Source organism: Acomys russatus, chromosome 30, assembly GCF_903995435.1.
Source record: "Acomys russatus chromosome 30, mAcoRus1.1, whole genome shotgun sequence".
Taxonomy (NCBI): Eukaryota; Metazoa; Chordata; class Mammalia; order Rodentia; family Muridae; genus Acomys; species Acomys russatus.
In genome coordinates this window covers 8920584-8944313 of record NC_067166.1, presented here as the reverse complement: position 1 = coordinate 8944313, position 23730 = coordinate 8920584, and the positions used below count along the sequence as shown (strand labels likewise).

The 23730-nt window shown below is 40.2% G+C and overlaps 1 protein-coding gene across 2 annotated transcripts in view; it reads right to left on the bottom strand.

Annotated features, from left to right (window-relative positions):
* Positions 1-23730, bottom strand: part of Rab3c (RAB3C, member RAS oncogene family) — a 205596-nt gene that overhangs the window by 108886 nt on the left and 72980 nt on the right. The gene's annotated exons all lie outside the window — the stretch shown is intronic.

Below are 23730 nucleotides of genomic sequence, written 5' to 3'. Positions count from 1 at the left end.
AAGATGGATAGGACACCTTCTCTAAAGTCTGATTTGGATAATCAAATGCGCACTTGGGTATCCAAACCTTTGTAAATCGAACCCTTTTAAAGCTACGCAAGCATGTTGGGGTTCCAGAGCTTCTCATACAGCACAGGACAAAAACAGGGGCTAATAAATGACAAGGACAAGGTATCTATCGTTCCTGTGATGTTGGGGCTAACATAAGATTGTAGACAGAACACAACTTACAAATGCAGGGAGTTCTGTCAGTAAAAGTCATTGCAAGTGGCAGTGACATCAGGACTCTGAGACATGCAAATCACCTAAAGGACTCTGCTACCCATCATAGACACTGCACCTGAAGACTAGTTCCATGGTTCACCCTCTTCCATCCTTTCAGGATTAGAAGAATCTTTTTTCTTTCAAGACAGGTTTTTTTCTCTTACACAGAACCCTGGCTGTCCTTGACTCCCTTTGTAGACCAGGCTGGCCTCAACCTCATAAGATCTACCTGTCTCTGCCTCCCGAGGGCTGGGATAAAAGGCGTGTGCCAAACATTTTTAATGTGTACACACTCTCTTTGGCTTTACCCTTTACCACTCTCTTTGGAGACGGTGCCTTTAGCTTCCCTTTTCATAAACTTTTTAGGAACTTTTCACTTAGTGTGGATCCTCTTCCTTGCTTATCCTTAAGATGCCTCTTTTATAAACAGTATATAGATATTTCCTCTAAGATCTAGTAGGCCTCATAGGGAGCGCGCACTTGTTAGGTGATGTAAAAACAGCTTCCTATACCATCAAGATGACACTGAGGTTTCATGGGGTCCGTGCTGCATGTTGACATCCACCCGGAGCCAATCTTCCCAGTTGGGTCCTAACACCCAGCAGGTGCAGCAGGGAGGTGCATAAAATTACGCACAGATCTTTAGTATCTTGTGCAGCATGTTCTTCTGCTACCTCAGGTTTAGGGAAGAGAGCTCCAAGGAGGTTGGGCTCAGTGAATGGGTGTAGGTGCAAATAGAAACGACGCAGCCAAGAGTGCGTCTTCACAAAGCCAATAAGAACACATGCTTCTCTGGAGAAGGCTGCAGCTGGGCTAACTAAAGATCTTATTAGAGAGGATAAGGGTCCAGAGACAGGATGGAGCAGACTAGAGTGTTCAAAAGCACAGCGATGAAGGAGAGCTCATAAGGGAGCTTTCAGAACACAGGAAACAACAGAAAAGGAAAGCACAATGGGAAATACGTCTGCGTTATGCCATGGAAAACAAAGATTAATATCTTTAATAGGTAAAGTACTATTAAAATCATTAGGAAAAAAATGTACATTCCAATCGCCTGTGACTAATTAGTAAGAAGCCAAATTCTAACCAGAATAATAGGAATAAAGGCTTCCTAGTTACGTTCTAATATAATGAAGGTTTCTTGGCAATTTTGTGAATATTTTATTATGCTTCATTTAATGTTTTGTAAATATTATGAAAATGTAGATGCCTAAGATATCAACTACATATAATGAGAATGGAAAGAAGCTAATATTGAGTCTTTTTGTGTGTTCTCAGAAAGTCATGAACTTAACTTAGTTACCAGTATCTGTAGCCATGAAACCAAGATGAGAACATACATACAATGCCGCAGCCAAATTCCCGGGGAACATGTTCAGAAGGGTAGTTGAGGACATGGTAGCAAGGTTTGTCCTCCTGGGGAGCAGAACCCCTTGTTAACTTGTCAGATTATTTACAACCCTTTCCACCTTCTTCTTGACCACACATTGTTCAGAACATCCTGTGCATAAATGCACCTTGCCCCTGCCCCAGCCCACTGTCAAGTATCTTCAAACAGCAGCATCCTTTTCTTTCTGGGCATAGACTGACTACCACTGGTGCAGGCTAACAGTGCCATGCCTGCTCCCTTCCCTGCATAACACACAGGGTTTCTCTCATTTTTCTTAAGAGAAAAACCGAGAAAGACTGGGGACACTGAGAAAGGTGACCCGGGCCTCTGTCAAGTGTGTATTCAACACAACCTGCTGATAAATATGTTGAAAAATTGTGGCTTTAATGCTCCAGCCTTTTCTGGTGATGATAAAGACACATAAAAAGCATCAGTTTCACATTGTGGTATTTTTTTAGTCACAGAGAGAGCAAAATTCATGAATTCATTCCACTTTAAATGAAACATTACAGGACAATGCTAAAAACCACAGAGTTGAGTAACCATTACATATCTAAATTGTGGAAAGGGACAGACAGACAAATAGCTTTCAGGAAAAGGAGAGGGAGGAAGAGGAGGAAGAGGAAGAGGAGGAGGAAGCTTTCAGATATAATTTAAGTCACAGTAAGGGGCCAGATTCCCAACATTATACTGCCTGAAATCAGAAACACAATTCAATCAGAACTATTCGTCACTAAAGCTTCAGGGAGAACAAGAAATCATATCAAAGAAGGCAGGAGTACTAAGAAGCACAAATTGGAAGATTCCTCCCAATATGATGATAAATATAAGTATAAATATAACTAACAACATAAACCTGAAACCTAACTTAATACTTTTACACCAAGCTGCATCCATGTTGGCCTTGATATTGAAAAGAATTCCAGGATTGCAAACTTATTAACCTGTTTTTAAAACCTTTCTACCATGAAAAGTACATCAGGAAAACACTTCACTGCATTTGGCATTTACTAATGATGATAAAAGGTTATATTTAAAATATAGGAATGGCTTATAATATTAAGTGCCACTAATGTAATTAAACATGAATAGCCCAGAAAATGGCTGACAAAATGGTGGCTCTCCTCACTATAGGCAAAAATTTTTGGTGTTGTTCTTCCCCCTGGTTGCTTAGCACTTGGGTATATCTGTTGTTTTCCTATAAATGTTATCTTCTCATGATGAAAAAAAAATGTGATTAAGAATCCCTCACAGAGAAAAACCAAGGTTGGGAATGTAACATGAGAAATGTTTCTTCTGTAAGTGATATTCGTCTTTCTCTCTACATATAAAGAAAAAAAATCTCTTTCATTAGTTAAAATATTTTGCTATTACTAATCATATTTTCAGGAGATATTCTTGATATAATAGTGAGGTTGATAGGAAATGCTTGACTGTCTGTCAATAAAAGACCTGTAAAGTGAAAAATATTAGCAGCTTGATAAAAAGTAGTTAAGAACCTTTTCAGTTTGAAATGTATCCTTTCTATCTGTCTTTGCCTCAGTGGCTTTCCCCAGTAGAACTTTCTCTTAGTTGCATGCACAATATGGTTCGGTCAAGCAGAGATAATGTACAGCTTTAAGACTGTGGAAATAGCTTTCATTTGCAAAGTATGGGTTACTTTGCAAATTGTTTCTTCTTCTCCACTTATTTCCATATCAAATTAAAGGGAAAATGGAATGATCTATTAGTAAAGAAACGTAGCTCAAATAGTATCAGGACAACCATCAGATGTCTGCACACACACACACACACACACACACACACACACACATGCATGCACACACAAATTAGACTGAAGAACAGAAAATCATGGAATAAGATAAAGCAGGCAGGTTTTTTTTTTAAGGTGGAGAAACCAAATCAAAATGCATTAGTATTAGTTGATTGGCAAAAGTAATTTAATTAAGATAAATGAAGTCATATATAACAACTCAATGAGAAATCAACAGAAGCAAGGGGTAGGAACACTGTGATCCAGATATAAAACCCACTTCCTCCAGTGACTGCCCAAATGCACACAAAGAAAGTGAAATATGTATCCAGTAATTTAACATTATCATTATACTGGCAGTACTAATGTAATAACTAATGCATTACTACATTTTACATGAAGGAATTGTTTGAAATAATCAAGGAAAACTAAATAGCGGCAGTATAGTTTAATATTAATATTAATCCATCCATCCACCCAATAAGCATTTATTGATAGGGATGGTAAAGATATATTACATCTATCTACTTTAGGCAGAGTTTAAATATTGCAAAATTTTACCCATTAAAAGAAATTTATCAAGCAGAATACCATTGTTCCAAAAAATAAAAGATATCAAAATTGTAAACATTTTGGCAAAGAACTAGGCACCATAGTGGTTCAAATTGGAGACAGTTTACTGAGAGATGGAGCCCTTTGTGGAGCGCCTGTTGTGGATCGGCTATTGTGAAGTTTTCATCCTAGGCTCTGTGAATATGACCTTACTTGAGAAACTGGTCTTCGCAAACGCAATCAAACTTGAGTGATATCCTGCAAGATTAGGTAGCTTCTACTCCTGTGACTAGAGTCTTCATAAAAGGAGAAGGCACAGGGCTGGAGAGATGGGCCACTGGCTCAAGAGGGGAGACTGCTCTTGCAGAGGAGCTGTTTAGTTCCTCATACCCATGTTGGACGTCTCAAACGCGGCTAGAACTACAGTTCCAGGGAGATGTGATACCTCTGGCCTCTGCAGGCACCTGCATTTGCATGCACATATCACCCTCACACACATGCAGTTAAAAAATAATTAAAAAGTATTAAAACAAAACAAGACTCAAGACACAATACACATAACTAAGAAAGCTCTAAAGACATAGAATGGGATTGGAACAGCGCATCTGTAAGAGAGGCTATGCTGAGACCCTCAGGCACTCTCTAGAGACTACAATTTGTGATACTTCAATGTGAAATGAGTGTAGCCACTGATCCCTATTGCCTGTCTTTGTTAGAAGAATGAAAGCAATATAAACTTCACAGCTATCTACACAACCTTTACTAAGTTATTGCACAAAAAAAAAAAACCTAAAGAAAATTAAAGGTAGCCTTACAGAGATGTCTAAACACAGTCTCCCTGTGACATCAGGGAAAACATGATGCTAAAATACAATACCGTATTCTACGTAGGAAAAGCTAATCATATAAAGAGATGATTTGATATATCCTACTCTTTTTAAAAACTGGACTGACTACAGTACCTATCTATTCTAGTAATTATGTCCTATTAGAAAACATAGCAGTGCTACTTGTTGTGACAAAAACTATGTTTTCCTTCACATTTGAATTTTATTCCTAAATGATTAAGACACTGTTTAAAAGAAATAGTTAATGTCATAACATACATGGAGACACAGCTCCTTCAAACATCAAAATAATGACCACACATCTTAGTTTATGTTAAGTTTCTCAAGTTGTATTTAATATTTCATTTCTACAAATAGGCATGGAGCAGCATTTGATTTAGTCTTATGAAAATAGCAAACAAAAATAGGAGTATTAAATATTTTATGCCTTCTTGCTGCATACTTATTTGGGGAATGAAATAAGAACTTTTTCTTGATCACAGTCATCCATTAAAATAAAATTCACAAACCGTTTCCCCTTACTCACCTTGTGCAAACAATCAGTGTGAATCCATTTACGCGCAGTTTGTTATACATACACATTTGTGAAATGAACCCACATTTTAGAAAAGAATAGTTAATAACCTGGCCTCCAAACGCTTACATAGCCAATCTTAGTGTACTCTTAACCTGCTATAAGTGAATCTTATTGATCAGATTTAACACGCTATAATGTTTAGCTCTGAGATACGAAAGCCTTCATTTTGCAGTGGCATCTACTTCTAACCAAAGCCTAATAAATTCAGCCTGAGGCAGAAGGATAAAACTTGACCTATTATTTCATGGTAGCGTTGCCATGGCAATTCATCTTTCCTGGCAGCGAGGAACAGCCATGTGTAGCTCTTTTACAGGGGGTCTTTGACTCTGCTGTCAGGAATACCCTGACATAGCTCCCTATTCCGTGGTTCTGCTTTGGAAATTCAGAGACATTTTTTTAAAAAAAGAAAACATGACTTAAATACTCACTTTATGATCTTAATAAAATGTGAAACCCAAACTGTATAAAGGCATTTTTTCTCCTCATTGATTCAAAAATTTTGTTTTCGCTTTGTTTTTCTGTGATTGTTTAGCACAAAGACAAGGAGACACCACTTTTACCTTCTTCCTAATTAATCTTTTTGACATGCATCTTCCCAGGAGGGTTTTGATTATACTCAGTCTTTTGAAATCCTGAGGCATAAATACATAAACGCGGGCAATTTTCAGCTTTCAGTTAAGGTGGCTGATTATGCATTTTCATAGGACACGATACAAAATGCCTGCATCAGATCAAACGCAGTACACTCACAGGGCAACGGGCCTTTGTGTGCGACTTCTACCTTAACTTGGCCACTAGAATTCAAAGCCATTCCTCACAAAGGATAGGGCTTTCACTCACACAAGCTAGGAGCCTGGCTTCTTGGATAGTACCTTTTCAAGCAATGGGGCTGTTGATCTGCACTGAACGGGAGTAATTGTCACCTGGAGGACAACCAATTTGAGGAGGGGGAAGCAGACGAAAGAAATCCCCCACAGGTTAGCATTATGCTATATTACACATTCTCCCCCCCCCCCCCGAAATAATAAATACCACAGCAGGAGTTGTGCTGAGACGCACTGCAGTTAACCTCCCGCCAGAAAGCCTGTCTCATGGATAAGTGTTGAGCAATATAAGATATTTTAGTGGGGTAAAGTGGGGGTAAAGGGAGGTTAAACTTTGATTCCTTGGCACTGTGCAGAGAGAGCCTTGTGTGTCTCCCGGAAGATATGAGACTGAAAAACCAGCACTGTGCTGTAGGACTGGTGCCCCCAAAGAAGTCAAGAGAGAACTGAAACTCATGTCTGTCCAGGTGGGTGGGCTTCTCTTGTCTCCCAACACTCCTTCAGTCTTTCACCAGGAAACGAGGAACAGAAAGTATGAATGGCTCCGCAAACCTCTCTTCTTGTTTTACTAGCAGTCTGGGAATCTTGTTGGTTTTATGACTAGATGACCAGACATGAATATGAATTGCCAAACTGAGTTTAACAATGGTGACTTCAGATTCAACAATCCTGAGCATTTGTTAAATGTTTTTAAGTGGATCTCATTTATATTTACCTTAAGAGAAGTTTGAGGTGGACTGTCAGCTAAATTGAGAAAAAGATACACAGAGAGACTCTGTGTGTCTCCTTTCCCACACATGCCACGAATCCCCGACTATGAACACAATTAACCGCAACAATGCATACATTACAACCTGTGAGCCTACACTGACACATCATGCCTCTAAGTGTATACAACCTCAGGGTCACCCGTGATGTTATTGAGTCTATAGGACACATCCGTAATGATGTGTGGCTTAGAAATGTCTTCTGCTCTGCCTGACCTTGTTTTAAGCATAGGAAAAGTGACAGGAGACCAGTGACATATATATATAGGTCATGGCTCAGGAAAGGGCATAGGCAGTTGGGCAGAACATTGTTATAAATAGTGGCGCATAGTGAAAATGGGTTGGGGAGTGAGCACATTGACAGGTTTTTATCATTGTATATTTCCTCCTCACTTTCTCTCTAAATTTGGACATGTTGCAATATTGGAGAGATTTCTCTGCATGTGAAAATTCAACAGGTTCTGAGACTGGGCAAAATAAACCCAAATCCACTTTTGATCTATCATCATATGTGGACGAGGGAAAGGATACCAAGGAGAAATTCTTGTTTTTACTAGAACAGACTTCATAATCTGGAATGGAAGAAGAAAATTTCAATTTATGACCTGATAATGACTACATGATCTTAGGTAGTTAAATTCCTTTGAATTTTTACTTTCAGGGTAAAAAAAAAAATGTCATTCTTTACCATTTCAAGGTTGTTGGGATAATTAAAACATATATTAACGTAAGGGTTTCCTGTGTGTATCACGTGCTCAGTAAATGGGAACACACCAGGCCTTGCAGCAACACGTGGAGAGAACTGTGGGGAGCCATGCTAAATTCAGCCATGTTAGAAATCCCGGTGCTTAGACTGCAAGCTGTGACCTTCAAGTTGTTGATGCTTGCTGAAGGAGGTCTTGTGTTCTAGGCTTTCTTTGGATTGACTAACCAGAGAAATAGGAAAGTCCTTACAGGGAACCACCCAGAGGATTAAGGAAGTTCTTACAGGGAGCCATTCAGGCAATTGTATTCTTGCCGGGGGGGGGGGGGGGGGGGGCTGGGGGAAGTGGCATTAGAATAGACCCTGTTGACCTTGCTATACAAAGCCTTACTCCTCTGCATTAAAGAGAGTCTTGATCAGAAATCTCCAGACTTGACTCAATATTTCTCACGTCTCTGTCCCCACTTTCAATCTGCACCCCCTCTTTCAGGTGAACCCTGGTTCTATTTGTCCCATGGGCCAGGACAGAGAACAAGGGCTTTGTAGTTAGAACAGCTGGAATCCCGCCACGCCTTTGGGATGCACATGCTAGACGGGGCTGTAAAGAGGTCCTTTAGCCCTTCCGAACAGGTTTCTTGATTTCAAAAATAAAACAACACCTTATTCTGAGCAGAATCATAAGCATCAAATAAGGACAACTCTCTACACATTATAAGGTGATAGAAAGTCTAATTATCACCAGCCATATTTATAAAAAAGCCAGCCTGCCAGATCTCAATAAGGGTACATCACTCCTTACTGATCGGTCCCCTAGAGGAGGAGAGAAAGAAAGGCATTTGTCCTTCAGGATGAACCCGTATCCTCATGCTCGCTTTCCTCCTCCCATCTGCCCTGCCATAAAAACAGAATGACTCGTGTTCAGAGATGAAATGCACAGTTAATCTCCTACCACAACTATCAGCTGCTACTGTTCACTGGTTTCTCTAAGAATCTCTGCTCACTTTTATTCCAGTGACTATTATGATCTTTAATGAAACAAAAGACCTGATAGGATAAGTGAGTTTCAGATTAAAGCACAATTTCCATACGTCAAGCCGCTTCAGCTGACAAGGAAAAAAAAAAAAAAAAACTCGATGGAGTCTCTATAGTGTAAGAGACAACGGGGAGTGAACACGAGGAAATCAAATGCTCGAGAAACAGAGGCACATAGGAGGATGGAGCACACAGCAGGCAGCAGGCTGTGAGGCAGATGAGGGCAACATGAGGTTAACCGGATCCTCTGGGAAGCACACTAGAAAGACAGGCCAAAGAGCTAGCCGAGAAGCAGCTGGCAAGGAGACATTCTCGACATGCCTCAAAAAAGCATACTACTGCTGTCTTAGGATTTCTAAGGCTGTGATAAAACACCATGAGCAAAACCAACTTGGGAAGGAAAGGGTTTATTTCAACTTCCAATTCTCAGGTCACAGTCCATGGCTGAGGGAAGTGATGGCGGGAGCCTGGAGGTAGGGACTGAAGCAGAGGCTAGGAAGGATGCTGCCTGCGGGCTTGCTCCCTGTAGGTTTGTTCAGCCCGCTCTGTTATGCCAGCCAGGACCATCAGGCAAGTGCTGGACCATCCCCTGTGCCCTGCGCCCTTCTACATCCCTCATTAATCATTAAGAGAATGCGCCACAGGCTTGCCTATAGGCAAGGGCCATTTTTTTCTCAATTAGGAGTGATTTTTTAAAAAGTTTTTCACAGTGAAGCGTTACCTCATAAAATTTCAGCATTGCAAATAGAGCAAACCAGCTTAAATCCTTACAGGAAACATCCAGTGGCACAGAAAGGCGTTTTCTCACATATCAGTCTCACTGTCAACATGGTTGGTGGATTGGGAAGCGGGAAGGACAAGACGTCCTTTTAGAGCTTGTATGCCAGACAGTGTGTTTTTCTCACTCTGTAGAAACAGACTATGCTACCCGCACAGCTTGATGGGAGAGTCAGAGCGGAGGCACTGGTACCAAGGGACTCTCTGCAGGAAAGACTGAGGCATCCCCAGCTGGGCACAGCTCTGCCTGGTTCCTCCAGCCAGAGGCTCCTGCTATGCTAATAAGGCTAGGCTGTGACTCCTCTGCTCTTCCTTCTGCTCTAAGCCAAGGACTACAAGCTCAGCCTGCTGAGTTATCTCACAATGTGAGAGGCAGGCAGATGGGCAACAGGGTAAAGCTGGACTCGGATGAATTCATCATTCTTCACAGGAAGGAGGAGGATGGCTCTCAGTACCTAAAGACGTTGCAAGCTGCTGAGGAATGTGACAGGAAGGAAAAAGGTTTCTTTCCTTTTGCAATCAACTGCTGAATTCTCATGTCCTCTTACCTCTGCTTTTCAGGGAAATAGTAGGAGACCAATTCCTTCTCACCAGCTTATTTATAAATTGCATTTGACCTTATAGTGGGGCAGTCTCAGTTCTTCCTGAATAGGCTTTGTGACTGAGTCTGGGAATCCGCCCATTCTGGTGCTGTCAAGTTTACCAGAGCTCGGTAAAAGAAGGGGCCATGGGACAGTGATGTGTGCTAACAGTTCATCTCCACACTTGGAGGGTAAAAGAAGGGACCATAGGACAATGATGTGTGCTAACAGTTCATCTCCACACTTGGAGCTGGTGACTTTGGGCAAATGAACCAACTTCTCCACATTTTGGTTTGTTTTTCAACTAATACATGGATCTTTTGAAATAGGAAGTTACGGAGACCAAACAGTCACGTAAATTGGTTAGCTTGGGTCCTCATGAGACATGGTACATGCCAGGTGCCTCCCAATTCCTCTTTAGGTTTGTTTGCTTCTTATTTTTTTCCACATATATGCTTTGAATTTTAAACCTATTACACTCTTCACAGAACAATAAAAATATTAATGTGGTATCTAATTTGGGAATTGACTGAAAATCAGAAACCTAATAATAAAACATGCAGGGCTTAGTGAACTGATAACTTGCACAATGCTATGCATTCTACAAGAGATTTGAACATAAGATGTAAATTACTGATAATTTTGACTTGTAAAACAATAGGGTATTGAAAGGTTAATGTTGCAAGTAACTGCTAAAAACATTGGATGTTAAACATCTGTGCAAGGACAAGGGCAAAGAAAAGAGATTTTAATTGGGGGGGCCAGGTAAGAACTTACAGTCATTGATGTTTTAAAATTAATAGCCTATGAAAAGAAATAGAATTATCAGATCAGGAATTTATTTTTCATTAATTATTGTAATCACTGTGGGCCTTGGGAAATCAGGATGATTAGTTGCTTATTTCTAAATAAAAGAGATAAATTTGGCCTGGGTGCTGAAGGCAGAGCTCTATGAAGCAAGCCTAAGGCCATTACTCTACAAAATGGAGCTAGATCTGACTGATCCCTACCCTAAATTAGTGTAAAATTAGTATTTATTATTATTTTTTGTGACCAACATGAGCTACCCCCAAACACAAGAGGCTTGTCTTATTTATGCTTTTTTTTATATCATCCAATACTGCTAGCATCTGACAGTTTTTATTTAAATTTCTAACAGTTACCTAAATTGCCCTAGAAATATCCATAAGAGTCAAACAAACAAACCAACCAAACAAACAAAACAACCCTCCCTTTGATATTTGAGAGACTGACTGAAGAGTGCTATCTAGTACCTCTGCCCCTCTTTGTTAGATGCACCACACTGGTACCAGGGGGAGTACGAGAGCAAGAAATGGTAGGTTGAGCAATGGGGCCAAATGCAGCCAAGTGGCAGGAAAACGGTACTCATGCATCAGGACGGGGGCAGGTAAAATTCAATTTGTCCCTTTCCCAGATATAAGCTGGTGAATTTAGGACTCACAGGGCTCTTTTCCAAAGAGAAGAAGGATGGAGAAAGAGAACACACAGGAGGCATGGGGGGAGGGGAGGAGGGAGAGATGGGGGGATGGGGGGGTGAGGGGGTGGGGGGGGAAGGACAAGAGTGCTTGGGAATAAGTTATTTTATGCATGGAATCCTAAAGCAAAAGTGGGCGTTGTCAAGCTCTATTCTTGAAGCCCAATGTAAGAGACTTATATTTTCCTTTAAAATATGACTTCTCTTAGCTTTACTGACAGCTAGAAATGTCCATTAAAACATTCTTTTTGTCCTTAAACCACAAGTATTAAACTCAAGTAGATTTTACTTCCTGTCCTGGTAAGATAATCTAGATTTTATGGTATAAAACTTTTTGTCAATATTTTTAATAGTTTATGGAAAGAAGTTAACTCTTTTTAGATGTCTGCAATGTAATTCAGTTATGAGAAGCTAATTTTTGTCATAAGCTTGCTTTACCTGTTGACAGGATCAGAATGGTGAAAGAATCTTATGACACTTATAGCTAAGCTATTTCTTATTTGTGCTCAAAGTAGTGTGAGAGCCAACATTCCCCTGAGAAGCACTTTAATGAGAAAAATTCTATTTCATGACATATAATGAGATCCTAAATAATCAGATGGATACAAAACATTATGAAAGATCTAGGAAAAATATTTAAATCATCATGAAAAATAATATATTTCTGAATATGACATTGCCCTGTAATATGCTTTATTTTTACAGGGAACTTAGTGAAAGGAAATTCACAGTCAGTTACCTATCAGTGTTTTCTCTGGGCAACTCCAGTCCCTAGGGATTACTGCATTAATTTGTAGAGAGCACAAGAGTGGGGCAAAGTAATATGGTGGATGCTCCTCATTCAAACTGGGACAAATGTCCAATCAGAGAGTAAACAGAGGACAGGACAACAAACAAGCCATCTCTGCTTTAAACCTCTGAGAATATGACAACCAAAATGTCCAGGGAAACAAAAAGTCATTTTACCAGCTCTTCATTTTTTCCAGACTTTAAAAAGATGAATGTAGAAAAGAAAATGGAAAAAGGAGGTCAGCAGCAAACATACCCAGTAGAGACTATTTTACATTCTCCCTGTATCTTGGCACCTTGAAGAACTCTGCATGTAAAATCTTATTCAGCTATTTAACCCCCTCCTAAATAAGGAGAATTCTTTTCTATTTAAGATCTAGAGGTGTCTACGGGGCTCATTTTTGCTCAGGGTACTTCGATTGGGAGGCCTTGCTGCTTTCACTTATCAGAATATTCCAGCAGGCACACTTATGCATTGAAGCCATAAATTACATGCAAACTCCAAGGCATATGCAGTGAGCCAAGGAGATCCCATTACTCTGCAGTTTTCACAATGACCCCAAAGCTGGGCTTGTTTCTTTTTAAGCACCAAAATATGCTTGTATAAAGAAACTGATTTCAAGATTTGTCTACTGAGAGTGAAGTCACAAGGATTAAAACATTACTGAGAGTAAAATCAGAAGGATTAAAACATCACTGAGCATGTGGAAGCAATGGCTTGGAATAGACAGTCCAGACACAGCAGAGCAGGAGGTAGGGGAGAAAGGGCAGGGAAGGCTGTGGTCTGGGTATCAGAAAGTCCTCTATCCAGGTTCAAGTCTTCCAAAACCAGATCCATAAGATGTAGTCATCTTGTCAGTTTCCTTGATTATGAAAAGGCATCACTGAGTCATGTATGTTTCAGGATCTGTCACATCTAAAGAATCTTTGTGGTTTGGGTTTTTTTTTTTTTTTAAAGGAATTGATCTCTGGGGAGAATTTATATTGATATTATTGGGTCCCTACAGAGCTCTTTTGGTGGATTCATTTTTAAAGACCTTAGTGGTTTTGGTGCAATGAACAGCAATTAACTAAGCATAGAAACAAGTTAAAGATAGCAATCCCCACAATTGCCATTGATGACTGACTGACTGAGCAGGCTGCTATAGCCTTGGGTACCAATGATTGCTAGAGCCCCAAGAAATTCTACAGTGGGTCCTCTATGGACTTCATTTTAAGACCATACTAGTGACTAGAAAAAACTAAGTGATTTCTCTAAGATTCCATTTAATGTTGAGAAACTGCTTCAAGAGGATGTTAAGTCATAATGATCAACTCAAATACAAATGCCTCGTTACTGAAATAAATTTGGTGTCATTCATCAGGAGTAGTTATTTGTAAGCCACATTTTTTTGAGACAGGGTTTCTCTGTGCAGCCATGGCTGTCCTGAACTCACATTGTAGAGGGGGCTGGGCTCGAACTCATAGAGATCCACCTGCTTCTGCCTCCCCCAAGTGCTGGGATTACAAGCATGTACCACCACTCCCAGCAAGGCCACATATTATTTCTATGTCAGCACTTTCTTTATTTATTTAAAATTCTTTACATTCTTCTTTCTCATAGAAACCCACTTTCAGTTACTATATATCATAAGCACTTATTAAACTACCATGAAAATTACTTGTTTTTTTGTTCTGTCAAAAAATTCTTGTTTACAACCCTTATTGACCATTAAGATCAAAACTACTCAACAATGTAGGGGATTCTAGAGTCCAAACTTAGTATTGTCAAAGTACATAAAGCTGGAACAGAAAAACTGAAAATATGCAAATATTAATAGTCATGTCTATAGGATTAGTTATAGGGGGCTTTATGTTTCTGCTTATTCCTATATGTGTCCTTTTCTAAAGCAAAGTATTGAGTCCTTTTGGGTAGCATAACTATAGATATTTTTATTTCAGGCCCACCAGCTCCATCATCTCAGCTTGTTATTGATGTAAAAAAATCTCTATACAAGGTCAGGTTGACCATAAACTAGGTTTCTGCTCAACATATCCTATGGCCTTATTAATCAGCAAGAATTCCCAACCACAACCCCAGCTGCCCCCAATTGGCAGGCATATTTTCAAGGTTAGCTAGAACTTCTTATTAGCAAAATAACTTTAGTCAGAGCCGACTACTCTGTTCCACCATCCACTCCCTGTATGAGCTAATCGCAGTTTTCACCTTTAAATATGACTTGCCCTCAAGGACGTGGTTCAGATCTCGAACTGGCTGCCTCCCTGGGCTCAGAAAAATAAAGCTTTCATTATAAGCTTCTACATCTGAAGCGAGTTTTCTCAGCTTCCACCCAGAACCCCCCCAAAAGGCTGTTAGGTTTACTATGATGGTCTCTTCAGAAAGGGAACAAAGGAAAATGAGAGGGAAGAAAGTAGAGGAAAAGAAGGAAGACATGGATGTGTGTGTGTGTGTGTGTGTGTGTTTGTGTGTGTGTGTGTTTGTGCGTGCTATACTATGATAAAAGAGACAGGGGCCAGAATAAGAAGAGAGTGACAGGGAGAAAGCACAGAGAGGAGAAGAAGAAGAAGAAAGAGAAGGAGAAGGAGAGGAAGAGGAGGAGGAGCAGATGGGAAAAAAGAGATTGAGATAAAGGTGTAAGATAAAAGGAGAAAAGTGAAATCATGGGAGAAAGGAGAGAAGGAAAGAAGAAAAGAAAGAGAAAGGGGAGCAAGAAATGGGAGAAAGGAATGGATGAAGGGAGAAACAGAGAGACATACACAGAGATGAAGAGGCAGGACTATGTAGCAAGTGCTCCAACAAAGACATCATTCTAGGCTGGGAAATTACATGTTTCTGTTTTGGTATGGCCCCCTGAGCTACTAGAATGAAACAAGTGAACCTCCCTGAGGGAGGCAATGCTTAGAGCTGATTTCTGCCAGTAGGTGAAGGTAAGAAAACTTTGCCAGACCAAAGGATAACCTAAAGTACACAGCATGAGAAAATATGGTTTCTTTGGGATCTTCAGGTAGCTTGCCTGGCTACTGCACACTTTGGCAGTATGGCGGTAACATTGGAATTGTGATTGCTAGCCTTCTAAGCTATCAGGAATTGAGTGAAATCCATCAGCATCAGCATTTTTTTTTTTTTTTAAAAGTAACAGAATGGGATAGAAAACATCAGGGTGCATTATATATATTATTTTGTAAGGTCTATTTTGGTGCAGGTAAGTTGGTTTGGTTCATGGTAGAAATATATATGTTTAATCATCAATTGAAGTCCAAAAAAAAAAAAAAAAAAAAAAAATGAAGCTGATCCCTTGCAAGTCATGAGTGCCCCATGGGGGAAAAAAGGCCAGATTAGACTAGATTTGCATATTAGAAGAGGAGATCACTTTGGCTCTGTGATAAGCAAGGACAGGGTTTCTATCAAGTGTCAAGTGTCTGCTGCAATCCACAATTCTCTGAATGGACTACTTGATCAGAGGAATTTTACAAGTGATTTTATTAGGGTATCTTTATAAGGAGGCTATTCTGGGACATGGAGGAATCTTAGCTCATTGGAGTATCACAAACGTCCTTCAGAGGAAGAGAGGAAGGCATGAGAGCCACAGATGTGACAATGATTCAGAAGGCAGAAGACATTGGGGGAAGATCCAGGAGCCCAGGAAACTGGATTGGTGTCTGGACATGGGATTGGTGTCTGGACATGGGATTGGTGTGTGTCTGGACATGGGGTTCTTCTTGGGATCTCCCGGAAGGAGCACAGCCCTGCATGTCCACTTTAGATATCCCATCTCCAAATTGTCAAAATGATAAGTTTGAGTAATTAAAGCCACTGAAGTTGTGATTACTGGGTTATAACACCACAACTAACACAAAGCCTATGCAAGTGCATTGTCTAGGAGGAAACTGAAAGCTAAAAAGTACATTTAAAAAGAAGCAATGGCAGTAACCTGGAGAGACTGGCTAAGTTAGCTAAAGAGTGATGGAAGAGGCTCTAAGGGACAGTTGAGGGACAGTTGGTGAGACATGGAGAACAAGCAGATGTCAAATGTGATGGAGGAGGAAGATCGTGACAGGCAACGTGTCTTGGTTATTGGTAGGTCATCCTTGGTAGAAGGCTTACACTAAGGAGAGGATGCCCAGGCATGTGAGGTCAGGCCATTCCGGAAACTTTTGGTAAGTAGAAGTAGTCTCTAGGATTCACTTCTAAACTCCTAAGGACTTTCCTTTAATGCAGTAGAAAAGAAAAAGGAATGGGACAGTAGTGCCAGAAAAGTTGTCTCAGGGAGAGTCTCATCAACACAGGGTGACAATAAGGAGGTCGTCTTTTGGGGTTACTTAATCTTGCTCATATTGGAATGCAATGCCACTGTCACCTCAATATCACTACATAAAAAAAATCAATAGGTATGAAACAAAACCGAGCAGCATAGACTAATAGTCTTCATATGCCATGATCTCCATTACGTTTCCTGTTCCTTTGAGGTGGGTGACTAAACTGCTCTTTGCCGTGTACTGGAATAATTCTTATAATTTGCTGATTGCTTTGTTGTGTACATGGCATCATTTTAAATGCATGCAGCTCCAGTATTGTGTGATATTTGCACTACAAAGCTCTAGGTGGCTAAACTTATGCTTAACCTCTCAACAAAACTTCAAATACTGCCACAGATGCCAATACCTCAACTTCCTATTGATTTAAAAATGAGGTCAATTTACTATTTGTTTTGCTGCAAATATTATTTTATTCTTGTAAAAATGTTTTGGATGGTTTGTATAACAACACATTGATTCTTCACAAATATATTATCTAAACATTGAAGGACACATTGAATATTCTATTTATGAAGAATAGCAATAAAAAGCCAAAAGTCGGCACTTGGGGATATATTTAAATAACATACACAACTTCAATCTTCATTGCTATAATGACATGCACATTGAAGCTTAACTATTCAACCTTTGTAAGGATATTTTCATGCTAGCTATAGCAGATGAATTTATAAAATGGGAATTTTACAGCAGTCCTATACATTCTTGGGTGTTTCAGTCTCAAAGTATTATTTATTGCTGTAGCTATAATTTAGACTCTGATTTCTAATCTAAAATGTGTTTGAGTCAAGAAATCTTCAGAACACTGTCACATTCCATAAAAAGAATGAGATGGCTTGTTCATCAGTAAAGAACAAGACAACTCACTCCTCAGACTCATTGCATCATGGGAAATCACTGGTCTACGGGACTGTACAGCATCTTGTTTGTTCCCCACATAGACGTCAGTGCTGAAGAGAGAAACATCTTCTGCCTTCCTTGATGCACTTTTCTTTTCCTGTAGATTTTAATATTTATTACTCGGTAGGCAGCACTCTGTGTTGTTGCCCTATAATTCTCTCTGTTTTCTTAAGTATTTTCCCATTTGGAAGAAGAATCTTCTGTTTGCTAATGAACAAAAAATTAAGCCCACTATATATTCACCCATGACACAGCTTCTTCTAAGGCTGCCCGGCCCCCGCACTTCCCCGCCAAACCTAAACTCTAATAAAATTCTTTAACAAGGCCTACAAGGGTGTGTGAGACATACATTTTACCCTTTCCTTAATTTCTGTCATACTGATCATCTTCCTGTCTTTGTTTTTTTTTTTTTTTTTCTTTTTAAAAATTTATTTTTTATTTTACTTTTTTAATTGAAAATACATATGTTTTGCAAATGTCTGTGGTTTTATTTTATTTATTTATTTATTTTTTTATTAATTTATTCTTGTTACATCTCAATGTTTCCATACTATAATTAGCAATTATGCCAACACACGTCAATGGCCACAGCTCTTTACTTTTGTGTACCCTGAGTGAATCTTACGTACAAGATCAATAGCACTAACATCTGAAGTAAGTTAATTATAAAACACAAAGTTTGCACCTGTAACAAGATTTCTTCATTCTCTTTGGATTGGGTACTCTTGTTTTGTTTTTGTTTTTTGTTTTGGTGTTTGTTTGTTTTCTATCATTTCTCAGTTTATACCACATTCATATAAGTCGGAAATTCTTAGAGGAGATTTTCTAGCATTCATATAATTAACATTTCCTAAACACAGGAAAATTCTTAACTGCCCAGCAAAGCAAATTATCGGTAGATCAGTTGCTGGTGAGGGGTGGTGGTTATTCACAGACAACTAACTACCTTAGTTGTGATGCACAGTTCAGTTAAGCTTTCAGTTAATTTAATTTTTATCTCAAGTCTAGCTAACTCATATCAGAAGAGAAAACAGTGATAAAGAATAAGCCAACTGAAGTGCAGCCACCATCCACTTGTCTACCGTGCACTGGTGCTAAAGATACAAAATAGAACTTGGTATAAAAATCAATCCTGGCGTGACTCCCTCCCTCTCTTTTGAAACTTGGCATAGAGTATGATTTGGAGAGTGAATGCATGTTCTGAGAAGACAGCAGGCTATTTTCATGTCTAGTAGGTGGACAAATGAACCACAATCGTTTCTAGAAGGGCTTTAACTCATGAAGGCTGACAGAGTGATTCTCTTCCCAACTAACTGCTAATGTAAACAAAGGCAATCACAAAGCCATTACCCATCCCTGGGGAGCTGGGTTGTTACCAGCATAAAAAGTCTTTGGGTTCTTGGCTACTGAGCTAGAAACTATTGTGAGACTTAAAAACTGAAAGTTTTTTTTTCCCCCTCAACTCTATTTTGAGGATTATTGGACTTTCATCAAAACTGGTATGTTTGTCGGAAAGATCTTGCATGCATTAAAAATTCTACCTTCCTCCAATTGACTATATTAGTGGTTAGTTGTCCTTTGCTGGATAATTAGATGGGCAAAGAGGTGACCTGCTACTTGTAAATTTCTTTCCAGGTCAAAAGATTTTGACAGGTCTCTTGTCTTTATCACCACTACTGTCTGATTAGGACAGCTGGACCCCTGAATTAAACTTGACTGTGTATGTGCTGTGTAGGTAAAATAAATTGGGGTGGGGGGAATCAGTAAGGCATATAGAAACAGGCAAGTGGCACCATCTCATGTCATGGTTCTCTTGCAGGTCTCAGGCACCAAGATGCTTGAGTATCAGGGCCCTTGGCTCTTGGCAGAGACCAGTGTTAACAGGTCAGGTCTCAGCGTGAGACCTTGAAGGCTTGCTTGCTTTCATGGACTTGTTCAGGTGACTGGGCCTTGCTCATCTTCTTCTCAGCCTCCTTCCAGGCTTTAGCAGCTCTCTGCTCTCCTTTATTCATCTCTCCACTTTTGCATGTCTCTTCTTTTTCCTGCCCTGGCAACTTTGGAACTTCTTCAGTTGCAGGCAGGGGGATAGATGGTCCTTTCCAGAACTTGGTGGCCACTGCCAGGATGTCTTATAGCTCCTGCCTCTGTCCAGACTACAGTCAGGAATGAGGAACATGCCAGGGGACACCCCACTAACAGTGGACATCTCAGGAACTCAGCCACTTGACAGAACAGAATCACTCAGGCATGAGATTGCTATGGGGAGGGAGGCAAAGTCAGTGACAGGCCATTATTGCTCCTCTTCATCCTTATCTGTCAAACAGAAGCTGTTGATGTACTGTGCTCAGAAGTTTGGGCTGGAGGTGGTAACCAGGCACTGGATACAAGCTGGGCTCTTCTGGATCGTAGCATTGGGCATTGGAAGCCAGGAACTAGTAGGTTCGTGTGCTCTTGGCTGGCCTCTTCAGATGGCAAGCTGCCTCCAAGTTATCTGTCTCTTTAGCTACCAAGCCTCTGGAGTGGAGCACACTTTTTAGCTGTCAGTCACTTGTCCTTCTCCTGCTGTTGTTCCTGTCTGCCTTAGTGGTGTGTTGTCTTCATGTTTCCAGCACGGTTTGTTTACTGAATGTAAGCGAGGAAAGACCACTCTAGAAAAAGCTTTATTGAGATTCAAGTTCCAACATCAGAAGAAGCAGTGCAAAAATGTTTCCAGCCAACTCAAGCCAGCATAAGCAGCCTGCTTACATGCTTGGTGTCAGTGCTACCAGAAGGGATGTTTGGATAAGTCACATCTATTGCTTTGGGGCAATCACAACTCTTCATTTTGGAGAGATTGGAGTCCTTCCTCATTGTACTGGTCCATGTCATCAAGGCTAATGTTCTGGGACAGCCACAGCCTTGATGCTTAGTGCTTGTCACAATAGTTTCTTCAGCAGCCAAGGAGGAAATGGTTATCCAGTCAGTTGGCTTATGACAGATAAAAAATTCTAGTACAGATAATATAAAAACAAAAAAACAAAAAAACAAACAAACAAAAAAAAGCATTGGTTGGCTACACCTCCAGGATCCAGGGCAATCAGCTACAACCTTTAGTGCAGTTGTCTCAAAGGGTCCATGGAGTATTCAAGATGGCTGGTCCTGGCATACGAGCAGTCCAGCTGGTTGTTACACTAAGAGTCCCTTTGCTTAAGGCACAGTAAGGGAGAGTCTAATCATTGCTAATTACGAATTTAAATTATCCTGTCTTCAGTATCTTACAGGAAAAATCAACATAAACCTAAAGAGCTTATTTTCAACACAAACAGGACCTTTAACAGCTTTTGTCAAGGCTTTAACAGTGGATCCACAGCTGCCCAATGCCAAGGGAGAGGCGTGCCCTCCTCATCTATCTCAACTTTGTTTGTTGTCCTTCATTTCATTATTTGGTCCTTGGGCACCTCTTCCTCGTTTACATATATGAGTACATTTACATGTACTCAACAAAATGACTATATACATACTTTAAAACTGTGTCCAGGTTAGAATCTTTTATAAGAAAAAAATGTATTATCATATCTATAAAAATTATCAAAGATTCTAACAAACCATTCCCAGCTTGCCTCTCCCCTCAGCTTACTCCCTTCCTCCATTGTTTGCATGATATCTCAGGTTCCTCTGTCACTTTCTTCCTCACATTTCTTTCCACAGCTTTCCATTTCACAACCACTTTTCCAACTTGGCTTTATCTAGGAGTGATGATTTCCTTGGCACACACAGAGACTGCGATGCCAGGGCGTAAAAACTGAACACTGGGAAACTGGATGCATGGTGTCAGTGCTACCAGAAACTTCTGTGTGGTCTGGAGCTGGAGCTCTCTGCTCTCGGCTCTCCCCCACCTTGCAAAGAACCAGGGAGTGCTGAGGTCTCTGCTGTGAAGCTCGTGGACTCAGTTGCCCCCCAGAGTCAGGTGGGTATATCCTCTGCTGTTCTTTGGTGTGGTTCTTATCCAACTCGGTGTATATAAATAGATAACATAGAACCTCAGTCTTTTCAGCATCCACTTCCCCGTGTGACAGCCTTTGATGGAGTAGTGTTAGCGACTGCCCTGGGAGTAAGAAATGGCACGAAGCTTGATGGTCTTTCAACAAAATATAGGTGCTTTATCTATACCATGTTTACTTTGACCTCTCTCCTAAGTCACTATTCCACATTCCTTCTCTCAAGTTTTATTTGTTCCTTTGAGCCTTGATGCTAGTAGTAATCCCAATACTATATGCAACAAAGTTAAAAGGCATATTGTGAGAAATATCACTCAAGGAGGGTTCCAATACTATAAAAAACTCAATCATCTTGACCCACATATTTCTCAAAGCTATTTTTTTCTTGAAATTTGAAAACAGTTGATGTTACTTTTTTGTTTTCCTGCAACAGCAGAGGATGATTGATCGTAATGATATCCCACCATGAACACGCTTTCCTTCTCACAGGCAAGGTGGAGTGGCGTAACTTAGCTTCCGTGGATGTAACTGTGCTCTCTCGCACTAGAACTCTAGAGCTACGTGAAATGTTGAGGAAAACGGTGGCTCTCTCATGTTCATCTTTGAACAGTTTAATCTTTTTTAAAATTTTGTTTCATGGCAGAAGAATTCAGGGTAAATTCTTCCTAATCAGTCGGCCAGCCTTCGAATGTGACTGTTTTGGGGTCAGAGGTACCACATACTCTGTCACTCTGGCTTTTCCACATCCATCTTTTCCTGGTGTTTCTAGCTTCTACAGTTTTTGGAAGTACACCGGTTCCTCTTGGTACCTGAGATGCAATTGACTACCTGGAAAATCAGACTTTCCTTCTGCCTAAGCATGGCTATACCAGCTGCCCTCTCCTGTTTCTCTCTCTCTCTCTCTCTCTCTCTCTCTCTCTCTCTCTCTCTCTCTCTCTGTATGTGTGTGTGTGTGTGTGTGTGTGTAGCTCAGAGAATAGATGAAATGAAGACCCAAGTTCATGCTGTTATTTTTCTGGCAGGCTCCTTTACTATGCCATTCTGTGTAATAACTTTAAATTCTTCATTAAATATACACATTTCTTTGCCTTGAGTGTAGCTAAGTTCTCCCCATGGAGATTAATGGTTGGTCATCAAGATCAGTCAGTAGGGCTGATGTCCCCATGATCTGATGCTTGTAGGTGAAGAATAATCCATTCAGTACATGGAGGCTTCAGCCTTGGGCTATTCCCCCTCTGGCTGTCATTGTCATTCCTGATAATGTTCTGAAGATGCTGAACACTGGAACGTAACCTACTCCCCCTCAAACCATACCCTTTGTAATGAGGCCACCATTCTCAGAGAAGTTTCACATCAGTTCCTAGCTTCCTGTTTCCTGGACCTTTGCAGCCCCTTTGCCCATCACCTCTGAGTCCCAGCCCTCAGAGAGCTTTATAATTATATGCTCTGCGTGTAATCTGAACTTTGTAGTCGGACCATTTATATTCTTGCGGTTTGTCGACACAATAGATGCTATTACACCTAGGTTTCTTTTTTGTTGTTGTTTTTAAATCCAGGCTTCCAGTTCTTAGGCTCTGTACTCTTATTGCCTCTTTTACCCTTTATCTAGCCCTTTTTAGCTTTGACACTATTCCACATATTTATGGTAAAATTACCATAATGATATTTTTATTTTAAAATTTTTATTTATACTTACTTATTTGCATGTATGCATATGTGTTTCCCATAGCATGTGTGTGTTTGTGGGCCAGCGGATAGGGGAAAACCTATGGGACTTGGTACTGTCCTTTTACCATGCAGGGTCTAGGCAATGAGCTCAGCCTAAGATGTGTGTTAATTAAGTGGATGAATGACTGTCCTAGCTAATGATGGTTCCTCAGAGCTATTTTATCCCAAGATGTCCATTTTCTACTCCTCAGAAACTTGAAGCTATGACTATGTTGCCTTTTTTGCCAGAGGGCATTTGCAGGCATAATTAAGAATTTTGAAATGAGATGGCTCTGGCCTTGCTGGGTGGGTCCTAATGTCTGAGTGTTTATAAGAAGGAGTCAAGATTTCAAAAAAGAAAGAAGGCATTGTATTACTGGCTTTGAAGACTGACAGAGCTGGCACCCTGAGGACGCAAGTGGCTGCTAGAAGCTAGAATGCAAAAGAAAAAAGGCTTCTTCCCAGAGGCCCTGGGAAGAA